Source organism: Battus philenor, unplaced genomic scaffold, assembly GCF_028537555.1.
Source record: "Battus philenor isolate CCGP_79_NKW_IND1 unplaced genomic scaffold, ilBatPhil1.0.hap1 SCAF_25, whole genome shotgun sequence".
Classification (NCBI taxonomy): Eukaryota; Metazoa; Arthropoda; class Insecta; order Lepidoptera; family Papilionidae; genus Battus; species Battus philenor.
In genome coordinates this window covers 1,061,578-1,087,332 of record NW_027181688.1, presented here as the reverse complement: position 1 = coordinate 1,087,332, position 25,755 = coordinate 1,061,578, and the positions used below count along the sequence as shown (strand labels likewise).

General features: G+C 32.8%; 1 protein-coding gene across 1 annotated transcript in view; it reads left to right on the top strand.

The window, feature by feature from the left end:
- LOC137924971 (neural/ectodermal development factor IMP-L2-like) overlaps nucleotides 1-25,755 on the top strand; it is a 111,409-nt gene that overhangs the window by 1,025 nt on the left and 84,629 nt on the right. The window lies entirely within an intron of this gene.

Sequence of the window (25,755 nt, the reverse complement as noted above, 5' to 3'; positions counted from 1 at the left end):
TATAATCAAAAGAACCAAAAGGTAATAATAATGTCAAAAGAGGTCAATAAAAACATGAATCAGTTTGAGGTCCCATAAAAACCATACTCCAGCTAAAATCCACCAGGGTCCCATATTCGTACAGTTGCGAGAAGAACCAACGAAAAATCGGACAGTTTATTTTATGAACTCTTTCACAATATGTTTAATATAACAGAGGTTAGCAACCTTTTTAGTCATTGCCAATTTAAATTTCAAAATTGTTTGTTGGATCGCACATAGAGTAACACTTAATTTTTTTTTATTTAATATTCTTTATTGTACACGTTAAAATACATTTAATAAGTTTTACAATAATATACAAAAAAATACAATGGGCGGTCTTATCACACAAGCCAATCTCTTACAGACAACCATAGTATGGAAAAGGTAAAAGTACTAATAATGGTTAACATAAACATACATAGACATACATACATACGTATATAACAAATATACTTATAATAAATAATGTTTAATACATATTATAAATATAATACAATAATAAATATAAACACCTAACTTACTTCAATCAGTATTGGTTCGATCGCACTTGCCTCAGAAAGAAACAGAAGAAGAAAAAGAAATGAATTAACAGATATAAATATAATTATAGGTCTAGTAAATGGTTCTTAACCATTTTCTTGAAAATAGGTAGTGAGTTAGCACGTCTTCAGGCGGTAAATCATTATTAATGATTAACAAAACTTTATTTATAATAAACATTAGAATCGATAAATGTATAATACATATGAAATACAAAAAATTATGTAGACACATATCGTTTGTGTTGCGTGTTTAGACAAGTCGCTGTGCGAGTATCACACAAACAGTTTTGGTTTTGTATGTACTAGCACTTTATTATAATTAATTTTATAATTATATATTTTTGACTGTTTTATTAATTATCTATACCTTAAAGGCAGTGCAGTCGTAACGCCTTTAACTATTAAAAAAAGAAAAAAAAAATACATTTAAAAAACTTTAAAGTTTTTTAAATGTATTTTTTACTACTTTTAGTTGTAACAAACGAAATGTTACTAAAAGACCGTGGGAACACTTTTTGATTTTATTTCGGCTGTTTTATTAGGAGGACCGGAAAGTAATGTCGTTGTTGCCGACATATTTTACAGAAATAAATGCATTTAAAAAACTTTTAAGTTAAACGGTTTTTTGATACCAATATTGTGGTGGTTGTGGAAAAATATGTACCTAGACCGCCATATTGGAATGGCGTCCATCTTGAATTTTAAATTTTGACATAATCATCGTGTTTTACTAGTGTAGCCCTTTCATTTGATACCCATATTGAGAGGGTTAAGGAAAAATATGTAATCCGCCATTTTGTATCGGCGGCCATCTTAGATTTATAATGTTATTGATTTTATTATATTGTATTGTCATCTAAATTAAATCTGTGTACCAAATTTCAGATCAATCTGACAACGGGAAGGTGCTTAAATTTCAATTTCTAATTTCGATCCAAATAAATTCCTTGCTGGTCGAACTAAATAAAACCGTTTAAAAACGCGCGTTAAATGTCTAAAGGTGTACTTTTAAAACCAACACCGTAGGCATTTTACACACGATGTCACGATTAAACATACCTTGACGTTTCGTTGAACATCCACACAGATAAAAAATCGAAGTGACATTTCATCAACAGATATTAAGTATGAACGTGAGAGATGGCGTCGTGAAATACATTAATATATATGATTATTAAAATTAAAAATTAACACACACATACACACACACACACACGCACACATGCACATATATAAGATGACATGAGGGTTTGCCAAAATGTCACTTTTTAAATAAAGGCCCGTTTAAAAGGCTTCTTGTTCCACCATCTTACAGCTATAGCAGACTGTTTTTAATATATTTTCGTAAGCAATTTTCTATCAAACATTACATTCTCTTATTTATTTATTTATTTATTTAATATTCTTTATTGTACACGATAAGATACATAATATACAGATACAATAATATACAGAAAAGTACAATGGGCGGTCTTATCACTCAAGGCAATCTCTTACAGACAACCATAGTAAGGAAAAGATAATAGTACTTATAAAGGGTAGTTCACGTGTACAAAAAAATACATATTCACAAACAAATAAACATAAATATACATAAACATACATAGACGTACATACTTAAACATACATACATACGTATATAACAAATATACTTATAATAAAAAAGGTTTAATACATATTATAAATATAATACAATAATAAATAAAAACATCTAACTTCGATCAGTATTGGTTCGATCGCACTTGCCTCAGAAAGAAGCAAGAAGAAAAAGAAATGAACTAAGAGATAGATAATTATAGGTCTAGTAAATGGTTCTATGGTATCTTTAATTCAAAATCTTAACACACATCGCCTCTCTTTATTCGCTAATATCTTTAGTTTTACAATTTATTTTACAACATATAAGTTTGGGAATGTGTACACGAAACGTGTAAAGATGTTGACTCATGTCAATAGCAATTATATAGCTATGGTATCCTGGTAGGTCACAAATTGATTAAATAAGATCGCCACCACTCCAAAGTTACCAGAGGAGTGGCAGCAGCGATATCTGCGTACCATAATACCACACTGCAATCGCTAACACGTTTGCCTAGCGTGGCGATTAGCGATTATGATATATCCCTCCATAAATATCTTTGGAGAAGGTATTTAGTACATCACGATAGTGTCTTCATATCTTACATATTACAATGTAACACTAGATTGATATATACATGATAACCAATATATATATATATATATATATATATATATATGGGCATAAAAAACTATCTTATTAATTCACTGTATCCATAACAGATATTTAAATTTAATTGAGTATTTTTATATAAACATCCTTTATAAAAATTGAGCGCCGGAGGAATCTCGAATGTTTTCAAATTAAGACCTCTTTTGAGGTCTAAATTCGTAAGTCAGATGTTTCCTCTTAGATGCGATCGCTTTTCTCTACATTCTTTTACAATATTGTATAAAGTATATTTTTAAACGGTTTTATTTAGTTCGACCCGTACGGAATTTGTTTATTTATTTGGGTCAAAATTAGAAATTGAAATTTAAGCACCTTCCCGTTGTCAGACTGATCTGAAATTTGGTACACACATTCAATTAAGATGACAATACAATATAATAAAATCAATAACATTATAAATCTAAGATGGCCGCCGATACAAAATGGCGGATTACATATTTTTCCTTAACCCCCTCAAAATGGGTTTCAAATGAAAGGGCTACACTAGTAAAACACGATGTAAATGTATTTATTTATTATCGTGTCAATTATAAAGTAACACATAACTGAACCATTATTCATATGCAACTAACTTATATGTACTGCGGCTGTACATGAATAAATAAATTAATCACCTATATAAATTGATCACACCGAAATATGTCACATTAATTGATTTTGGGTGTTAAATATATATATACAAAAATTGACAATTCGCTACCGATGTATCTAAAAGATAATTTATATTTGTATTTTATCTGTGGGATTGTTAATCTGTAGGGATGTCCACTCAGTGACGTCACTACTTACGTCACTGATATATCATATAACAATGGCGTCGAATACTGATAATGATTTTCGACGCCTGACAAAGGCAATCCATTAGACCTTTTTCACACGCCCACGGTATGAAAGCTATCATATTATATCTGTTATTTTTCTTTATATGTAGAAATATCCAGTGAGATATATTTTTAGTTCTTAATGGTACCTTTGTTGGGGTCTCTAGTTGTAGTACTATACCGGGTGAATATGATCTTTATTGTGGGGTCAATAGCAGATGAACACCACGATATATCTGCCAGGCTTCACTGCACATTTAAGAAAGGTAATACACCTATCCCCCGATTTACACGGCAGATACGTTACTGAGAAAACCGTGTAAATCGAAAATAAAAATTTTCAAGTCAAAACCGTGTAAATCGAAAAGCTTGCACAAAATGCATAATTTTGCTATTTAACATTTGTGATTTTTTTCAATATTTTTAGGTGAACACAGAAAAAAAATAAAATGCATTGACAAGTTAAAATATTTAATACATTACGGAAACACTGTTTTTTTTATTTAATTATAATACATTAAACAGAAGAATCAAAAATAAAACCAAAGGGGTTTTATTATATTTATCACTGTCCGAAATTACTCCCATTCTTTTTCGATCGAATTCACTTTCATCACTCGAAGTTATTTGTGCCGATTCGATGTTTGAAGCAAAAATATTTACATTATGAGAGATGGTTATAGAATCGGTTATTAACAATTGCTTCAATTTTTTGGTGAAAACCGTGTAAAAGCGAAAACGTGTAAAACAAGTACCGTGTAAATCGGGGGATAGGTGTATTACCTTTCTTAAATCGTATAGTCCGTACCAATATCAAAGCATTGTAAGAACAAAATCTTCTTTAAAGATCTCGCAAATACGAGGAGCTCTTCGTTCAGCTTACTCCGATCCACATCCTGAAATCGAGAGGGACAGAGAAAGTATTTGAGAAAATTATGCATGATTATCGCCACTGTATTCATAGATCGACGCGAAAATCCCACCAGACAGAACAAAAATCCTGAAAAAGAAAGTTTAAATGATAAGAAAAAAGGAGATAAGATACAAGAAGAAGAAAGAGACAACAAGAAATGAGGAATTCAGGCATGATGATAACATAAAACAGTCTCTGAAGGGCGGTTTTGTGATCAACTTCACTATATCGTCTGAATATATCACCACTACGCAATAAAACAAAACGTCAATGTGACATATTAAACGACATAATAAGCAAAGATACGCATGTTAATTAATAAAAACAGTTTTTTTTTTGTTGTCTTCTATATCTTACTTGTCTATATATTTTTTCCTATTTTATTCATCACATTATCTTACTTTTCTATATATTTTAAGTTTTATGCTATACTGTTTTCTATAGAGTTGATATAACACTCTTTTACATCTGTAAGAATGTAGCAGAGAGCAATGTAGAAAGGTATGCTCGGAACTTCGATCCGAATTGAGGAGTTCCACAAAAGAACCAAAGTCACTGACATAGATATGAGAATGTTTCGTATAAAGTGGTAGTGGTGATGGGTCGTAAAGCTTTTCGAGTGGCAGTGGAAGTCAATGTAAATTCTTGTTTATTCTTCCTTCAAAGGAACTCCTATTATGTTTATGTATAGTCTTTTTCCGGTGCAGTCTTCAAGATCATTTTTTATTGGGTCTTTATTTCTACAATGGTGCCAAAACGGTATTCCGTATTGTCCTTTTGAGTTATATATAGCCAGAAGTCACACGGATCCAATATTTTTGTTGCGGAATAATAAGAGTCGAGTTTAAAACACAAAACACCCTTCAAAATGGTTTGAAATGTGCCTAATAATATACCAATTTATGACAAACAGACGCTTGGCAAATTTTATACACAGACCTACTAACCTAAAAATTATTTCCAGCCTTTCTAATGCACGGAAGTATTAAATGACAATTTTAGCTAATCTTTTAAAAAAAAACAAAGTCACTTATATCTCACGCAACTGAATATAAGCGAATGAGAATAATAATTGCATTAGAAAACGTAAAGAAAGCGTAACAGTGGTTTAAAAATGTAACCCAACTAACTGTTATGCGTTCTAAGCAGTTTTCAAATGACGACGTTGGATATTATGTTGCATCATGTAGTTGCCGCTTGGACGTTAATTTCACGGATTCGAGGTCTCCTGTTCATGATGAAATATAATATATATATTATTTATTTTAAAATCGATATAGTAATTTACTAAAAGATTTAAAAAAAATACATTTTTTTTAATTGAATCTGGCTGTATGTCATTTGACTTTTGCTTTTTTTTAAAAAAGTTTGACATTCCGACGTATTTTCAAGTTTTTAAAAATCGAACATTTAACATGTAATTTGTTTTAGAATGAATTAAACAATTTATTCTACCAATATCATCAACATTTCTGCAGAAAAGAAGAGATCGAATAATCTTTCTCACTTTAGCAATATTTTTGACAACTATATATTAAATAAACTTAAATTTTTTTACGTAATATTTTAGAGATATAACATGGGAGTGGTTTATAACTATTGGAAAAAGTAAATTACGTGTAAACGTTTCCTATTATCAATTAATAATTCCGTCCAAATACAAATTAAGTATTTTATTAAAATTTAATATAAAAAAGCAGTCATCAGTGATGGATTACATTTTTTATATTTAATTAAATAAAGATTGTAATAATATATGACACACGTAACCAGATGCGTTTATTTCGGCAAGGTCGGCCATTTTGAATGCAGTTCCATCGCGCAGGGTCAACGACCGTTTGACGCGCGGAATCAGTTCAAGGTTAGCGCTGTCACCTTCACGGCTCAATTTTGTTTTTTCTTTTTTTCGAAAGGCACTGGACACTGTTTTAAGTATATTAGAAAAAAAATCGCGTAAGATTAAATATAAATTATTTCGATTGCAATTTGTTAAATGATATAATAAAGAAACGTAAGGATCAAGGTCTCCCGTATAATTTATATTTATTACTGCGCAATACATGACCCTCTTTATTCTTATTGCGCTGTGTGTCATGGTATATTGTTTAAGAGATTTTTGTTAGAAATTTTATTATCTGTGGTGAATACATTGGTAAATGTAAAATTTCATTTGTAAAGATTAGTAACCATTAACCATATATAGTAAAGAAGCAGCTCGAAGAATAGCCTGTCTGGTGTTGAAGTTGGAGACGAAAGGTTCTTGGCAACCACGGAGAAATAGATGGATTAGACCTAAGTCATGTAGTGGGTGTCAATCGGCTGAAATGAAGAAAAAATCTAATGATCTTTAAAGAAATATATTAACTTGTATAACATAATAATTTTAAAATGTTTAAAAAATATTTAAATTTTCCATGCTATTATTTCAAAACTTGAAAATTTGTATTATATTAAAATACCTACTGCATCAATTTCTGGCAGAAAATCATACGATACCTCTGCTCTTTAAATAAAAAATTAAAAAAAAAAACGTGACAATGCAATTCGTCGAGTTCCCGCCAAATTGCCTGTCACGCGCTACGATTCCGCGTCGGAATGTCACGGTGACAGCTGTCATGGAGCACTTAAATAAATCCGGTTCACGGTTAACTGGAAAATAAATTGCGTCACTTGCATATAATATGCACTCTCGTACGACCATGACGTTAATTGCACTTTTACACCATCAAATCCTAACACCATAATGTATATATGTATATATATATATATATATATATATATATATGTATATACATGTGTGTGTGTGTGTGTATACATATAGATAGACATAAGTCAACAAATATGTGTGTGTGAATGTCAGAAGTAAAACGTGCACAGCTAAACAAAGGATTCGTCAGACTTAAAATAATTTGTTTGGAATCGAACTGCATCCATTTTGCAAGAAAGCCGCACTACACATGTTAATGTTTATTTTAGGCTATGATTGTACTTTACAGAGACCTCCTCAGCCGCCTGTGATATATGTGTATATATATATATATATATATATATATATATGTATATATATATCTTTTAGGTTTATACAGGAAATGAAAACATGTTAAAAAATTTAATAATTGGAATGCAACCTCATTGGTAGAAATAAATAATGAAAAAAAAAACTGTAAATCTGTTATATACAGGCTGATTGGTTTTATTATATATCTGGTTTATAAAATAATAAAAAAATAAGAATAAGCGTTTTCGTAATTCAGAAAATATTATTATTTACTATCTTTCGCTGTTGACTTTGTACTGCTAGAAGATTTTGGCGTGTCGGATTCTAGTCGTGGTTTAAGCGCAAAGAAGCCTTCTTCAAGACATATTACTCTGCCATTGATACCTCTATGGGAGATTTACTACGCCAACGCTTAGCAAACGGAAACGGAGAAGGCTGCTGCCCATCCTCTGGAACCTCATTTGTGAGCTGTGGCAATCCTATATAAATAATACACCAAGTGAGAATTATATAAGATTGTATCCCGTGTATCGAACCCATGACCTACGATCGCAAGTATCACTCCTCTACAGCTGGGATACCACTGTTACCTGCATACCAATAAAAAAAATTATGTTATATATTTCAAAGTGATCATTGTATATAGTGTGATTGAAGATAGATGTTAAAACTTTAAAGTTTATATGTATATATATAAATTTATTATATATGATGAATAGTTATATATATATATGTATAACTATTCATCATGTATAATAAATTTACAAAGTAAAAAAAGGACCAATATTTAGCTACTTCCGCTATGCAGCAGTAGTCGTGCAATAAAGTGCACTGCCCGCTAGCCCGCTGATAAATGCGCGTGCGGTAAACAATGCGAAACACAACTGCCGCCGTTAATCTACTCTACAAGTGTTTCACACCTCCACGTGGCATCCTTAGGAGATGTTAGACCGATCAGTTCCAAACACCGAGTATTACTGCTGCATAGCGGAAGTAACTATATGTTCCTTTCTTAGTTAGGATGGACTTCCGCGAGGTAACGCCTGAATCTATAAGAAATCTACAAAGCTTTTGCTGAATATAAAACTTGAAAATGAATCTATTTTTTAGGCATTATTAATGTTTATAATGAAGAAATATGTAATTTACGTATGTAGGTGTATATATGTACAATAAAATTCCACAATCAATTTCAGATCTGCCACTTGAGAGATTTAAAACAAATATTAAAAATATATTATTTAAAATGATGTTAATGCGTGGAATTAAATGTTGATGCTCGCTCGACAAGCTAATTATTGTCGTGCGCTCTTTATAAAACTATATTTGTAAAGAGCAACTGTTGAGTTTCTCGCCGGCTGAACAGGAACTGCCTTCCGAGCTGGTAGCTTCCTGTAGGGGACATCAATGCCGACACTTTATGTTTGACGCATATAATAAGCCTATAAGAATAAAAAATATTTTGATTTAAAGCGATAACAATAATTTTCTCTTCTTATATCAGTGTTGATAAAACATTTTATTGTTAAACATTTGACGTCAACAATAAAGATATACATGTTCGTATTTAATTGAATAATAATCATCATATAACATAAAGTGTTACAATGAAAATATAATCAAAACATTACCAAAATCATCTAATTGCAGTTTATTATCAATAAATGACTTTAATTTCTTTTTTTAAATTGACAGTTCGAGCTGTTTCAACTAATTTTGTTTATATTTAAACTGTCACAGATTAAATAAATAGTTTAGACGTTTATAGTTATCTGTAATATTAATTCAAAGAAACTATTTAAAAAAAATATTTATATGTAATACAATTTTAATATAATTTATTTATATATTTATTCATTTACATTTTATTGCACACTAAAATATCGAATATATATCTTGAATATAAAGATGATAAATAAAATGCAAAGGAGAATACTTCTAGACAGACCCGTCGTTTCTGATATATATATATTATCTTTTACGTTTATACAGGAAATGAAAATATGTTAAAAAGTTTAATAATTGGAATACAACCTCATTGGTAGAAATAAATAATGAAAAAAAACTGTAAATAGCTGGCGGGCGGTGCACTTTGCTGCACGACTACTGCTGCATTAAATATATATATACTGCCTTAATATATATGTATATATATATATATATATATATATTTAAAGGCCTTAATTTAGAAGTTATTATTGTCATGGAAATCGACCATGTCGAACATCAAGCACACTATTTCAATAGGTATATGTCCTCTCTCACCTTGAAGAGACTCGGGTTACATTTTTCAGGAAATAAGAATGCCGGCAGATAGTTATATATTGGTTTTATATGAGCGTGGAAACCTTTTGACTCTTTTCTTGAAGACTAATTACTTATAATTGTCTAGAAACAATGACGCCGTTAGGTTGTTCAACTTGGCTGTTCGTACTGGAACAGTATTAGCAAAACGCTTAGCGCGGGTGGAAGGAATTTCAACTGTGTATACATGTCGTGAATATGTGCATCTTGTTGTCCGACGGAAGAAAGGTGATGGGGAAATTGTTTGGTGTAACTCCACCGCACACTCTTCGAAATTCAATCTGTATAATTCCGATGGACTTTTAACTTTTTACCGATGCTTCAATTCGTTTATAATATATATTATTATATGAGGGCGACGTATGTTACCACGTGTGTTAACCGTGTATCATCACCGGCAACACACCTTCGTCTATCAGTGATTCCCAAAGTGGTCTATACCGACACCCTAGGGGTCTATGACAACCTGCAAGGGGTCTACGTCAGCGAAAAAAATTTGGGGTTCCATGAAATGAAAATGGGGGTCCACGATAGTGGATCTCAACACATACACTGATAGTACCTATTTACTTACATCATACTATCTTATAATATCAAAACATTTACATTATTTATAAAAGTACCTATGAAGTAAAAAAAATTATTATGTATGTTTATAAAATTGTGTAAGTTGTAGGATGTTGGTATTCGCTTTGTGGTCGCAATACATGTTTATTTAATGTTACGTATATTTTACATAACAGATACAAAATTTTATTTTGAGTAGTTTTAATTTAAATTCAATTAATAAATGTATAAATTAACATGTGTTTTTACTTTAAATTTTTAATATTAAACTTCACTACAGTTAGAAATTTACAGGAAATCAATATCAGGTAAGTAGGGGGTCTATCTAACACGGAAAAATATGGCAAGGGGTCTACGACACAAGAAAGTTTGGGGAACTCTGCTCTATATATTTCTTATATTCAGAATGTATTTTCTTTTTTAAGTGTATAGTTTTATTTTTAAAATTTCTTTTTTTTTGGTCACACATGTGTACAAAATATTTAAATACATTTCCAATATGAATGGAATCGACTTTCAATGTTAGTATGTCGATATCGCGGGTTCAAAATCGATTCTTCACAGCGCGGGCCACGAGTTACGATTTATCGAATAGTTCGCAATTACTGGCCATTCAGAATTTAACGCCGTGATTGCATTTAAAGATAATATATTCTTTTTTTTAAATAAATTTGTTAATTTACTGTCGATATCAACTGTCAATTTTAATGTAAATACAATGTTACATTGTACAGATTGAAATAGATATTTGTTGATTTTATTAAATTTAGCCCAAAGAGGACAGACAACCAAACAAAGAACATATATACGTGGATATGAAATATATTATAATAAAATGAATTCGTCTTTATTAATTTTAAAATTAAGTTTCTACACCCGAAGCGAAAATACCTTTCTTTAAAGAATAAAATTAGAAATAAATTACTTTTGGTTTAATAATTATTAGCAATAGTAGCCCAGTGGAAGAAGACTGAGATTTGCGAACATAGATCGCATCTTCAATTCCGGAAATACATAGTTCACTGTTTTACATTAAACTTGCCCACTGCTAGACATATGTATATATACACACACATATATATATATATATATATATACATAAATATATACATATATATACCATATATATATATATATATATATATATATATATATATATATATATATACCATTACTAAAAGCATCTAATTGCAGCTTATTATCACAGGAAATGACTTTAATTTCTTTTTTGTTTTTAAATTGACAGAGCTATTTCAGCTAGTGTTGTTTATATTTAAACTGTCACAGATTAAATAAATAGTTTAGACGTTTATAGTTATCTGTAATATTAATTCAAAGAGACTATTTAAAATAATATTTATCTGTACTAAAATTTTAGTATCATTTATTTATATATTTATTCATATACACTTTATTGCACACTAAAATATCGATATAAAATATATCTTAAATATAAAGATGATAAATAAAATGCAGAGGCGAACACTTCTAGACAGACCCGTCGTTTCCGCCCATATATATATATATGGGCGGAAATATATATATATATATGTTTGTGTAGAATATACCATAATCACCACACTTGGCAGGAGGGTTGACGTTCATTCTTTATCAAAGATATCTTGCGTCGCCTCCAAGTCTTCATTAACAAATGTCTTCGACGTATTCTCGGTATACCACGAAACTCTTCAACGTAACGTGCGGTGAGATGCCGATCTACCAGCAGATCAAACGCAAGTGGAACTGAATAGGCCACACGCTCCGAAGGTACCCTGATCACATACCGAGGCAAGCAAGAATGGAATCCTCAAGGAAAGCGAAGACGCGGCCGCCCAAAGCAAACCTGGCGACGGACGATCACTGCAGAAGTGAAGGCAGCTGGAATGACGCGGAGTGAAGGAAAGCGCGAGGCTCAAGACCGCTCGGGATGGCGACGTACTGTGGACGCCATCTTGGGGACATAGGAATAAATGATGAAAAAGTGTGAATTATATAAAATTGTATCCCGGAAGTCGAACTCTTGACCTATGATATCAACTCACTCCTCCAACATCCTGTATATAACATTGATCCCTAATACACGTTGATCTTATGTCATACTATTTCTTTATAAGGATGTATATATTTAGATACTTTCATTTTAATCTTACTGTATTTTATTACGGAGCATTGGTGTTGGTATTAAATATATATTTATATATTTTAGATAAACGAACTGTGTTACTTATAACTTAAAAGCGACAGATTATTTAATGATCTTCAATATATTTGACAAGATTATTTATTCGTTTTAATTTTAAATTGTATAAAAATAGTTTTTGACATGATAAATACAAAAAATATAAATAAAATCGTAACTACAAAACTAAACTAATTATTGTAACAAATCCTTCACGGGTCTGAATGTATGTGTATAATAAAGTTCCATGAGACATCTTGGACTATTATTAAATAAATCTTATCATGGCATTCAAGAGTTTTATGGTTGATACGAAAATTGTTGAATATCTTTTTTTTTAAAAAGCTACTGGGGTTTGAACCAAAGATTCAAAAGTTCATATCAATGCCTTCTCGAATAAAATTATTTTGAATTTGAATTTGGAATTTTATGTTTCATAATTGGGACATTGGCATCAAAGACGTATTGCACCCAGTTCTGGAAACAACCGATTGACACTTTATCTTTATCTGTATCGGTCAATGTTCACTAATTAGTAACAAAGGGCATAGCACGTTCAATCTGGTTTACACTAAATTCAATCGATCCGGCTGCCTCTTGATATGACGTATGACTTTCGTTCTTTTTTCAAACGTTGTTCTTTTTTTAATGTAACTTGTCCAAGAAGGTTGATATTTAAAAATGTGAAAATCATTACGTTTTATATTTATGCTATACGAATCGACGTAGCCAATAAAAAAAAAACTTCATTATCACATCTCAAACATCCATCACTGGTGAACATAGATAACATAATATTTATTTATACTATATTGGAATTTAACATATTTTTTTAACTATTTTATTTTTGACTCTACTCTGCTTCGCAAGGTGTTATAGTTGTGTAGAAGAAGCAGAAAGAAACTCCACAACAACACATGTTTTAATAAAGTTTAACACGGATGTATACATATACACTTTATATATAGCCTAAATGAAATCAAAACAATCAGGCGACATCGCTGCCAAGCATTCATGTCATAATATTTTATATGGCTCACTTTTTCGGTGGGCCTCTCGTTCCATGTGTCTTATTGTTGACACAGGAATTTTTATTTACATTCTTTTTACTCATCCATCACAATATTTACTTTAATATTTAATGGAATCAGGTGTTATTTTGCGGAAGACCATCCTAAGTAAGAAAAGGACAAATATTTAGCCACTTCCGCACATGCAGTGGTAGTCGTGCAACAAAGTGCACTGCCCGCCAGCCCGCTGATAAATGCGCATGCGGCAAACAATGCGAATTACACAACTATCACCGTTAAATCACTCAACACGTGTTTCATCCCTCCACGGGGCATCTTCAGGAGTTATGTTACACCGATTAGTGCCAAACACAAGGTGTTATTTATATTTACTTTATCTTCCAAGCTTTACAATATCTTACATTTTCTTTCTTTCATACACAGTTCTCATTCGACTCTCTTTTTTGCCATATTCTTTGATATCACAGCTTCGTTACAATTTATGTCCTATATTAAATTTTATTTTTATTAATCAACTTCTTTACAATTCTGTGACAATATCTTAAGAAGATATCTATCTCTGTCTACCATCAGGGAGGCGACGATGTCACTTCTCACACTCTTTTCTAGTCCATTTCATATCTCTCTCTATGACACTGGTAATAGATTCGTTATTCCGAACAGGTAAAGATGTTTCTTCTATATATTTATGTATCAATCTGATTAAGTTGACTTCCTCCAAATATGACCCGGAGAAGCCTCTTTGTACTTCTCATCTTAATCTCATCTAATCTTCAATTTCCATTTCTTACTCTTTCAAAAGAAGTTTAAGATTCATTGACAAGGAAAGCCTATAAAGATGTGATAGAAATAATTATAGAATAAGTAATACTGTGTAAAAAAATGTAAAATAAAAATATAAATCTAAAAATGTAAAAAGAAAAAGGGAAGAATGATAGACGAACAGAGCAAAAGGGTAAGAAAGAAGAAATGTGGTATAAAAGAATGGAATGAAAGATCATGTGAATAATGGAAGCAGAGAACGGAAATAAAAAAAAAACTAAGTGAAAAAAAAAATTGCCCAAAAAAGACCCTGTCCCACCACAAGATAGGAAAGATAGTACGAGAGGCCCCCAATAGCGGGGGTCATTTAAACAAAAAAAAAGCCTATAAAGAATTGAATGCCTTTTTGTACTAAATATAAAAAGAGTAGAATAAATATTTATATATAGAAAATATAATAGTTATTTATTATCAATGAAGTTTAAAAGCAACCTACTTTTAAACGGAGTTTATCTTTAACGAGCCGGGGTTAGGCGTTGCCAATGGCGCGTGGACATTTAATTGTGCGATAGATTGCTACGTTCAATTTTAATTATACAACTGCGCATTATCGTATGCGAAAATCACTTACAAATCATTTCTCTGAGGTCACATATCGTACCTTCTGTTTGTTTATCTCTGTTTTAACATGAAATCAAGTTCAACATGTCATATGTTTAAATGTCATGATATAAGGACTTTTTAAGAGCTATCAAATTGGAAAGAGTAATGGAATGGTCTGTGTTAGTTATTTCGTTCCTAGATCTTAAAGACAACGCATATTTTTATTTATGTTTGATTGAGCCCAGATATCTAATTTTTATCTTTTATCTGTGGACCTGTTAATTATTACTCCTTCCCATGAAAGGTTTCAAGGTCCAAATGCACGGTACCATCGCATTTTTATATCATCAATGTCTAGTTTATTTTTAATGTCGCACTAACAAAGTGCAGCATCTCTCTTCGTCTATCTTCCATCACAATTTCTTTCTTTCTGATTTCACTCTTTCTCCTTCTGACTCCTCTTGTCACGGAATCCTGTATCATTCAAAGATATCTTTGACGTCAGATATTTCCACAAGAAATAGATACAAGTAAGCGAAAATCAGTATAAAAGTTGGGTGTACTTAGTTCAAGTTAAAAAATTTGACAAGGACCTTTAAAAATGATTCGTTCTTTTCTTAAATTCTTCCAAATAGGAATTGGAAACTTAAGTAAAGATCTACTTCCACCAGAGGAAGTTCTATGATTGAAATAACAATGATTTGTAGACTCAATTTTGTATACCCATGTAAACACATCCTTACCACATGTATTTTCTAGTAATACTCTCATCACATAAGTTTTATACTTCATACAGAAATATATACAATCTAAATAATCGATGAGGTCATGAAATGATAGGTTTAATGAATCGGGGACAAGTTTTGCGTCACGGACTCGTCAGAGCGGACCATTTGACGTGTTAAACGTTTAATAATTGCGTTTAGTGATGTACCATACATCTATTAAGTACCGGTGCACTTAATAATATACATATTTATAAATCACACGTATGACTATAAAATAATTACTTTAATTAAACTATCATTTGTTTACAATATAGATATATAGTTACAATCAAAACTTGTATATTACAATTGCATCTGCACTATTTGGCACTAATCGGTGTAACATAACTCCTGAAGATGCCCCGTGGAGGGGTGAAACACGTGTGGATTAACGGTGGCACTTGTGTAATTCGCATTGTTTGCCGCATACGCATTTATCAGCGTGCTGGCGGGCGGTGCACTTTGTTGCATGACTACCACTGCATGTGTGGAAGTGGCTAAATATTGGTCCTTTTCTTACTTAAATTTCAGTGTTATATGTCCAATCGTCATCACTGTTTTAGTCGATAGATGCCCACTGCAAGATGTAAGACTACCTCAAAGATTCGATCTACCCGTATCCAGGGTACTCCCGTGACTTTATATCTACCTAGTGGAACTTGTACCCATGCTGCGTCTGAAATTCTATCTAATATATAAAATTCTCGTGTCACGGTGTTCGAACTTGAACTCCTCCGAAACGGCTCGACCGATTTTTACCAAATTTTATATTCGTATTCAGCAGGTCTGAGAATCGGCTACTATCTATTTTGCATATCCCTAAGTGAAAAGGGTTGTTCACCCTTAAAATTTTTTTTTAATTATTTGTCGAATTTTTATTTATTTATCATACAACATACAAAAATACATACAACACTAAATTTTACCCCTCTACGATAAGCCGTTATTTTTTATTTGTTAATTAATTTTTTTTTGCAAAACAACGTTTGCGGGATCAGCTAGTATTATATATAATAGCTGACTGGCTCAAAGGCATCGTTGAGCATTACTTTGGATTAAAGCCTTCAGTGGAACCCACATCTCTCTTTCAAGTAAACTCAACTCTTTCGTATTTAGAATAAAAAAATGAGATAATTAATGGACTTTGTAAAACTCGACTCGTGTATACTTATTTTCATAGCGTATTCTCTTACGGTATTTTAAAATGAGGCTGTACCGTCGGTATTTACTATATATTTATATATATTATTGAAAAGATTTGTACTGGATATTTTTAACTTTAAAACTGGAGATTTTCCTAGAGATGTTTTTAAATAAATTGTTATGTTAACGGTTGCTTAGTGATACATTGAAAAATAGTTATCTTTTATGGGTATGAGTGCGTGTAATTATAATAAAGTTCCGCAAGATATCGTAGATTTAATTCGGTCAAAACCTGTGAAACTTTGTTGATTACATGGTTGATATACATGTACACAACAAACAATTTTTAATTTCGTTTAACACGTTCACTGCGGCTTGAGGTCGATTCAGCCTCATGGTAAACTTTGCACTGGTGCGGCGCGTAAAACTCGTGTTTTCTCTCTAGTGCGGCGGCTGTTTACACTCAACCGTATGAGGTATGACAAAGACAAATATAGCTTTCTTTATGTCTGCGAAGCATTGACTCAATATTGTAAAAAAATATTGATGAACATGAGGCAGAAAAGGCCTCAACCGCACTACTAGGAAGTTCAGCTTGAGGCTGATTCGACCTCAGCCGCACCAGCTGAAAGTTCTTCAAAATTGGGCCCGCAGTGAACGTGTTAAAAAGAAACTGTTGAGTTACTGTCCAGCTGCTAGATCAGCTCCGAGCCAGCTGCAGCTTGAATAAAGATATTTTGAATTTTATATACGACTAAGGTTTTGAAAGTATCTTCTTTTTGCACGTTTCGTTCTCTCCTACCATGTGTGGAGCAAGAACGTTACAACACTTCTTCAATACTTCGCAATATTTCTTTCTTGACATCCAACTCGTCTCCCGTGTATCATATTCTTTCATCTTCGTTTTTAGACCACAGTTTGCTATATTATCATCTTTATTTCTTGACATCCAACTCGTCTCCCGTGCATCATATTTCTTCTTTCATCTTTGTTCTTAGACCACAGTTTGCTATATTATCATCTTTCTTTCTTTACATCCAACTCGTATCCTGTGCAACATATTTCTTCTTTCGTCTTCGTTCTTACACCACAATTTGCTATATTACCATAGCTACCTACTCATGGTTGTATACTATCTAGATAAATTTAAACAGGTTTATTACGTTTTTTAAATATTACAACAACTTTACATTTCTTTTTTCATCACGTGACTTTATATAATTGCAGTTTATGTTTGTTTATTGAATCATAACAAATATCTAATATATAAAATTCTCGTGTCACGGTGTTCGAACTTGAACTCCTCCGAAACGGCTTGACCGATTTTTACCAAATTTTACATGCGTATTCAGTATGTCTGAGCATCGGCTACTATCTATTTTCCATACCCCTAAGTGATAAGGGTGGTCCACCCCTAAATTTTATTTTTAATTTTTTAGACAATTTTTATGGTTTTTATTTTATTATGATACAGCATACAAAAATACATACAAACCTAAATTTTCACCCCTCTACGATCAACCCTTATCTTACATTTGTTAATTTAAAACTTTAATTTTTTTGCAAAACAACGTTTGCGGGATCAGCTAGTATGAGTATAATTGCATTGGATAAAATATGTGCGCTTTTAAAATTGGAACACGAAACGCGCACGTAAAACAACGAGGGAAGTGACAAACGAACTGTCTTCTCGTGACGCGTTTTCCGCTTGGCAACGACGCTCCTCAATTTATCCATTTGACCCTATTGGGGGGGTTACATGAATGAAAAAAAAAGAAAGGTTGCGAGTTGCAAGCGAGCCATCAATAACGACAATTTGAAGTCGTTACGGGCGGACCGCACGCGAGAGACACTTGGAGCCAATCTCGAAGCTGACACAGAGTAACATCACGACAGAGATTCAAATAGAAATATATTTTTTTAAATATACACTAAGATCTAAGTTACAGATGAATATATATCTGTTTGTGATTCGCATTGTTTGCCGCATACCGTCAGCCCGCTGATAAATGGCAAACAATGCGAATCACACAACTGCCACCGCCAAATCACTCAACACGTATTTCACTCTACGGGGCATCTTCAGGAGCTATGTTACACCGATTAGTGCCAAACACAGAGATAATTATTATATTATAGATAATGCATGCCTATTTATCAGCGGGCTTGCGGGCGGTGCACTTTGTTGCACGACTACCTCTGCATATGCGGAAGTGGCTAAATATTGATCCTTTTCTTACGTATATATATGGGACAAACCATCCAGATTTATAAGTCCAACTTCGAGAAAGACATTACTCACCGAATTCAACTCTGATTGGTAGAGTTCGAGAAGATCCATATCATCTCGTTCGAAATATCACAATATGATGATGAGATGTGGTCACTTATGATGGGTCTGATTAGAAGGCATGCAAAAGAACCAAGATCATCTGCGCATTTATCAGCGGGCTGGCGGGCAGTGCACTTTATTGCACGACTACCACTGCATGTGCGGAAGTGGCTAAATATTGATCCTTTTCTTACTTAGGATGGACTTCCGCAAAGTAACGCCTGAATCTATTAGAAACATAAAACAGTGGTTAAAGATATTTATGCAGTAACTAAATTGTTTTTGGGTGTTGATAGTCCAACAGTAGAGGAGTGAGACATTCATTCATGTACACCAGCAGTACAAATAAATTAAAATTACATTAAAAATTACCGTATGAATAATGGTTCTGTTGTGTTCCTTTATAGGTGATGCGATATTAAAAATTTACTATCAAACATTGCAAAAACCTCAGACAATATGATATAAAAAAATTGAAAAGTGATAATGTAATAGGAAACATCTGGCTTGCGAATTTACACACCAAAAGAGATTTTATTTTGAGATCATTTCAGCGCGTCTTATTCATGTGTATAAAAATAATAATATATAATTAAAAACCTGATATGGATACAGTGAATTATTAAGTTTATTTGTAAAGAATATTAGAGTCGCGAAAGATATTGATATACAATCTTATATAAATCACATTTTATTCATTAATTATATAGCATATACCACACTTCGATCGCTATGCCATACAGTGGGCGCCTATGGGCTTGAACGATGACCACGATTTAAAATTAAAAAAAAAAACTTTATGACGTCACTAACTGTTCAAACTTCGTACCACTAATCAATGAATGCACATTCAATTCGAATTTTGAAATTTACAATGCGTTCAATTATTTACAAAACTATACGATCTTAACAATATTTTTTGTTAGTTAATATTATATTTCAATAATAATCATACAGACGAACACAAATTTTCTTAAAAATTGGTACAGCGGTGTTAAAGTTATTTATGGTGTAACTAATACGATTTTGTTTTAATACTAGCCGTGCCTGCGAATTTGTTCGCATGAAATTTAACGAGAAAAGTGTGTTTAGTATTGTATTAGTTTAATTTTTTTTTAAATAAAAGTTCTGTTTATAACGATATTTATTAATTAATTTTACTAGCTGACCACCATTTTATTTTGTTTTTTTTTTGTCAAGGATTTTTTTCTAAAATAAAAATTAATCTAAGTTACTCCTTATTACATTTTCTAACTGCTGGTATAAGTCCTGTAAAAAATAGAAAGATAGTCAGACACAAAAATTGAAAAAGAAAATGTTATCCTCTTATATATATATATATATATATGTGCATGTAGTAAAAAGGTTGTACTATATAACATCAGACACTCGTATTTTATTTATATAAATATACGATGAGTTGATTAGTTATAAGTATGAAGGCTTTTAAGGAGTTAATACATAGCTTATTAACTGTCAATTTATGTATGATACACAATAGTGTGTTATAAAACAATCAATGTTTTTACATATATTATTAAAGTATCGTCAGGTTTTTAAGAAAACGATTAAGAAATATTTACTAAACTTATAATTATTTATCTGTTAATTTATTTACTTTTAATTTCTCTGTTTCTTTATTCTTTCTGAGGCAATTCCGATCCAAGCCAACTTGATGTTTTACTTAATATTATAGTGTAAGTATATATGCTATATACTTTTTGTATATATGTACACGTTAACTACTGTTTTGATATTATGGTTGTCTGTAAGAGATTGCCTCGAGCGATAAGATCGCACATTGTTCTATTTTGTTTATTATTATTAAACTATTTATATATCTTCTAGCGTGTAACATAAAGAATATTAAATTAATATAATAAAAAGAGTTTTATAAATACGAATTATTATTAAATTTAGTTGTTAATAACTATTTTACCCTATAGACTTTTTACTGCTATTATTAATAATTTATAATTATAACTTTAAATATATGAAATCATAAAAACTTTTGTTGATAAAGAGGCTGTACTACAACATAGATATAACATATACAAAGCTAAGTTTGAATTTATTTATTTTCGTAATTTTTAAAAATTTCCATGATTGAAAAAAAAAATATATATATATATATTCTCTGTGTTGTAACTGCTCTGTACAATGGCAGGAGTCAAACACCACAGACAGCTCGGCGTCTTGTATACAAGGCGCATCGATTGCATGTACTTTGCTATTTTATATGCAATTTAATATATGATGCAATACTGATATCATATGACTAGAGTTGTTGCGTAAGCGACTTGTCTGTAACTAAATCATTCTTCACGTTGCTATAGATTATTCTTTCAATCATTTTGCAGAAGTTGTCATTGAGTAATAGTTCATCGAACTCCTGCTTCCTTTGGCTTCTATTCTATTGTTTCAATGAAGTTATTGCTCCCAGCCCTAAGGCATTTACTTTGATAAGAGTTCACGGTGCGGAAGTTACGATGGTATGGCCACATTCAACGAAAACCATATGACCACGTGATAAAAACTGCCTTAAGCCTCCCAGAATTTCCAAAAGGGAGAGGGCGTCCAAAAGCTACGTGGTGGTCTAATATCTTTTATTTTCTCACTCTTCTTTCGTGCATCATATGATCTATCGTTCGTTTCGTTTCTATCTTGCCACAATTCTTCTGTCATTCCCTTTCGGTCTGTAAAGCCTTACATTCATCCTCATTATTAATTTTATTTTTTTATAAGCTTATTACATTATCACATTATTTTTATTGATTTTGGTTATTTATATATTTATAGGTTTTTATTTTTATCCATCACTATACTTATTATTTTTCTACATAGTAGGAGGAACTCTTCTTTTATATCTTCTTCTCTAATCAGGGAGGGTATTGATTCCTCCCTGATTTTTACACCAGACCGGCACTCTAAGTCGAACCAGAGTTCCCCGAATGCGGGACACTGGGCCACAAGGTGGATCACCATCTGGTCTACGCCCGGTTCACAGAAGCACAAGGGGTCCTCCTTGAGCTTGAACCTGTGGAGGTACTCAGAGAACCCCCTGTGCCCCGTGAAGAGTTGGGCCGAGACCGCGTCCAGGTCTCGGGTTTGTGATCACTGTGCAGGTCGATGTTACGTTGGCACCACCTTGTGCCGGTTGCAAGGCGAGTGAAGCGGTTCTGCAATGTCTGCAGAGACTTATATATGTGCGTCGTGGCGTGATACAAAATTGCTATTTGATGTTGTGCTCCTAGCCGGTCTAGGTTTTGTACAACTCCATCGTAATTGAGCCCGTGGCTTTGCCCATCTCGTTGGTGAGAAGCCACGAGTAGACGGAATTCCACACATGTTTGTCGTGGAGAAAGACGGGCGGGGGAGGTTTAGTTCTGTTTTCGGGAGCACCTTGGAAGGCCACTTGTTGGGGTTGGGCGGTCGGTTGCTTGGGAGCAACAGTTGGGGAGGGCTTACCTACGGCTTTTTTGGGCTAGCCGAAGGGGAGGCAGTTTTGGAGGTACTGCCGTGGTGAGTGGGGGAGGTAGCGACACGAAGTGACCTGACCTGACCTGACCTTCCTCTTGCCGGTGACGAGGGTGAAGTCGTCGGTTCGGGAGACAGATATCGGTCCGTCGATCTCCATCACCGAGTCTGAGTCAAGATACTCGGACCCGGAGGTATAGTCCAACGAGCCGTCGCTCAGGTATGGGTCCTCGACGGGGAGGGATTTTCGCTCTTCATAGGGAACCAGGGTGTCTGGTGACTGCTAGGAGTCACTCAGGAAGCGGGTGGGACGGTCCTTGGCATCTGCCTTGTATTCGTCCGGGTATTTAAAACATAACTAATAGTGCTCTTATATATAAACCGTTATGTATACCTGTCTCAGTCACACACATCTTCCGTCTTTCTCACACGACACGTGTGATTGGCTGTAAAGCAGGGATTGTGATTGGTTGCATAACCAAAGTTAGTTCTAGGATCTCGGCAAATAAAATTTAGTCATCTGCCAGTCAAGTAACAATATCTTAAAGTGATGACCACCAAGATCTGCTACTTTAAGCTAAGTACAAGCTAAGTAGGTAATGAAAGGGTCGAGCAAGTAAGACAGTCATAAGTAAAGTAAATATAGGTTTACAAAATAAATAAAGATAATAAAATTAAAAAAATTGAGTAAAAACTGTGATAATATAACAAACTGTGGTCTAGATATAGATAGTAACAAAATAAGAAAGAAGTAGTTTAGTTAATTATAAATGTAATAGGGTTTTAATAAATAATAAATAAACAAACTAGATATAGATATTTAAAATTATTGCCTATACCATGCTAAACACCTAATTTTTCCTTTTTTTTAATCTTTAATAATAATAATAAAGCCTTATTTCGTTCTATAGAAATGACTAAAAATAAGTAATTTTAAATAAAAGTTTTATTAATTTTGTACTAAATTTGTATGGACCCAGGGTAAAAGCCTTTTCAAAAGCTTTCCATTTTTCTCTATCTCTTGCAACTTGGAGCCACACGTGACAACCTCCTTCATAATAAAAATTAAAAATGGAATACATTTAAGCGTTCCGAAACATGATTTCGTCATACTAATGAATATACATGAACAATCAACCTTATACGTAAACTGTGGATTTTGAAAATGTGTTTGTATTTCTATAATCCTGGGAACGTGATCGTTCATTAATTATTGTTAGTTATCTAGTACAGTTTAAGTACTAAATATGAAGGCTTAATTTACATTGAAAATTAGATGAAAAGGGTAACACGATTAAAATATATTATGATCTAAAATGTCGTAATATCGTTCGAAAATTTTTTTTGATTAAATAAAATTTTATATCGCTAGGGTGTTCTTTTTACAATTTTTTTTGCGGTCGCTAAGTGCAGAGAGTTGGGAAAAAGATCCGATATCGGTAAAAAAATATTATATATTGTTTGAAATCGCTACCCAAGCGCTACAAACCATCAAATGCCTTAAAGTTTAAGACAGTGTTGCGTAAACTGTGATGATTGAGGAAATTATAAAAGGTGATGCAAAGAAGGAAGAAAATGTAGGAGATTGTTAGATTATGTGAAGAATGGAACAAGGGAGTTGAAATAAAGGACTCGTAATATATTTAATAAAAATGTAAAAATCCTTTTTCGGATAAACATGAAAGCATTTTGCAAATTTTTCTTGAGGACCTCATATGTATATTAATGCGTTATTCTGAAAACATATTAACGACATTGAATGTTCATTATTTATATTGTCGATTCCTTTTAAAAGTTTATTCTACAATATTTTAAATTGTCACTTTGACATCTCAAATACCAACTGCTTTACCGACCGCCCTAACCTAGCAGCGCCATCTATGAAGTGTCAAGGTTAAACAGACACTGCTTTACCGACATTAAATAAGCGCGGTGCGATACAAAACAGAATTATTAATGAAATTTGTTTCTTTACATATATATAACCAATGTGAATCAGGGATATGTAAATCTAAAAATTCTCGTTCAAAATACCGCAGTGCCTGAATAGAAATGACTTTGACCAATGTATGCTGCCAAACATACAGATCGAATAAGTAGTATATACATGTCTAATTTGAAGGCTCAACGTCACCCAGGAGGCTGTGCTCGGAATTTCGCTCCGAAATCGAATCAGAAATATAGATCCGCAGTAGAACATAGATCACTGACGTAGCTCGAAGAATTGCTCGTCTGAAATGGCAGTGGGAGGAACACATTGCTCGTGTGACCGATGGCAATTGGAGCCGAGAGATTCTCCAGTGGTGACCACGAGCAGTTAGACACGGAGTTGTTTCTGACTATGGGTTTTACTTTTACTTTTCCTTCCTATAGGGGGTCCTATTTAATTGGGAACAGGGTCTTGTATTTCTTAATATTTTTTTCACTTGAATTTTTATTCTCGTTCTCGTCTTCCATGGTACACAATATCTTATTTCCCTCCTTCTATCATTCTACAATTCCATCTTCCTTTCTCTATGATTCCATTCCTTTCGTACATGCACAAACATTTTAGTTATCCATTTCTATTGCAGTATCACAGTTTTAATTGGTTTAATTATTTTCTCGTGTATATCAATTTTATCACAGATTTATTATATATTTTTTATTTTAATATCTATTTTGAATATATTTTAATAACTTTACAATGTTTTATCCACCTATGTTTTGTTCCTGTCTATTGCGTATTGTGCAACTTTCCTAAAGAATTTGAGGACGGACTCTCTTTCATCCTTTTCCATTATAATGGAGACAAGTGTTACCTCCTCTATCTTTTGGCCTAGCTGGCTTCGGTCTCATTCTGCTACCAGGTGGATCGCGGTCTGGTCCACGCCCGGTTCACAGAAGCACGAGGGGTCCTCCCTGAGCTTAAACCTATGAAGGTACTCAGAGAACCCCCTGTGCCCCGTGAAGAGCTGGACCAAAACCACGTCCACCTCCATGCTACGGAGCGTGCGGTAGGTCGCGACGGCGTCCGGGAAGAACTTCGACGAGGCGTTGTT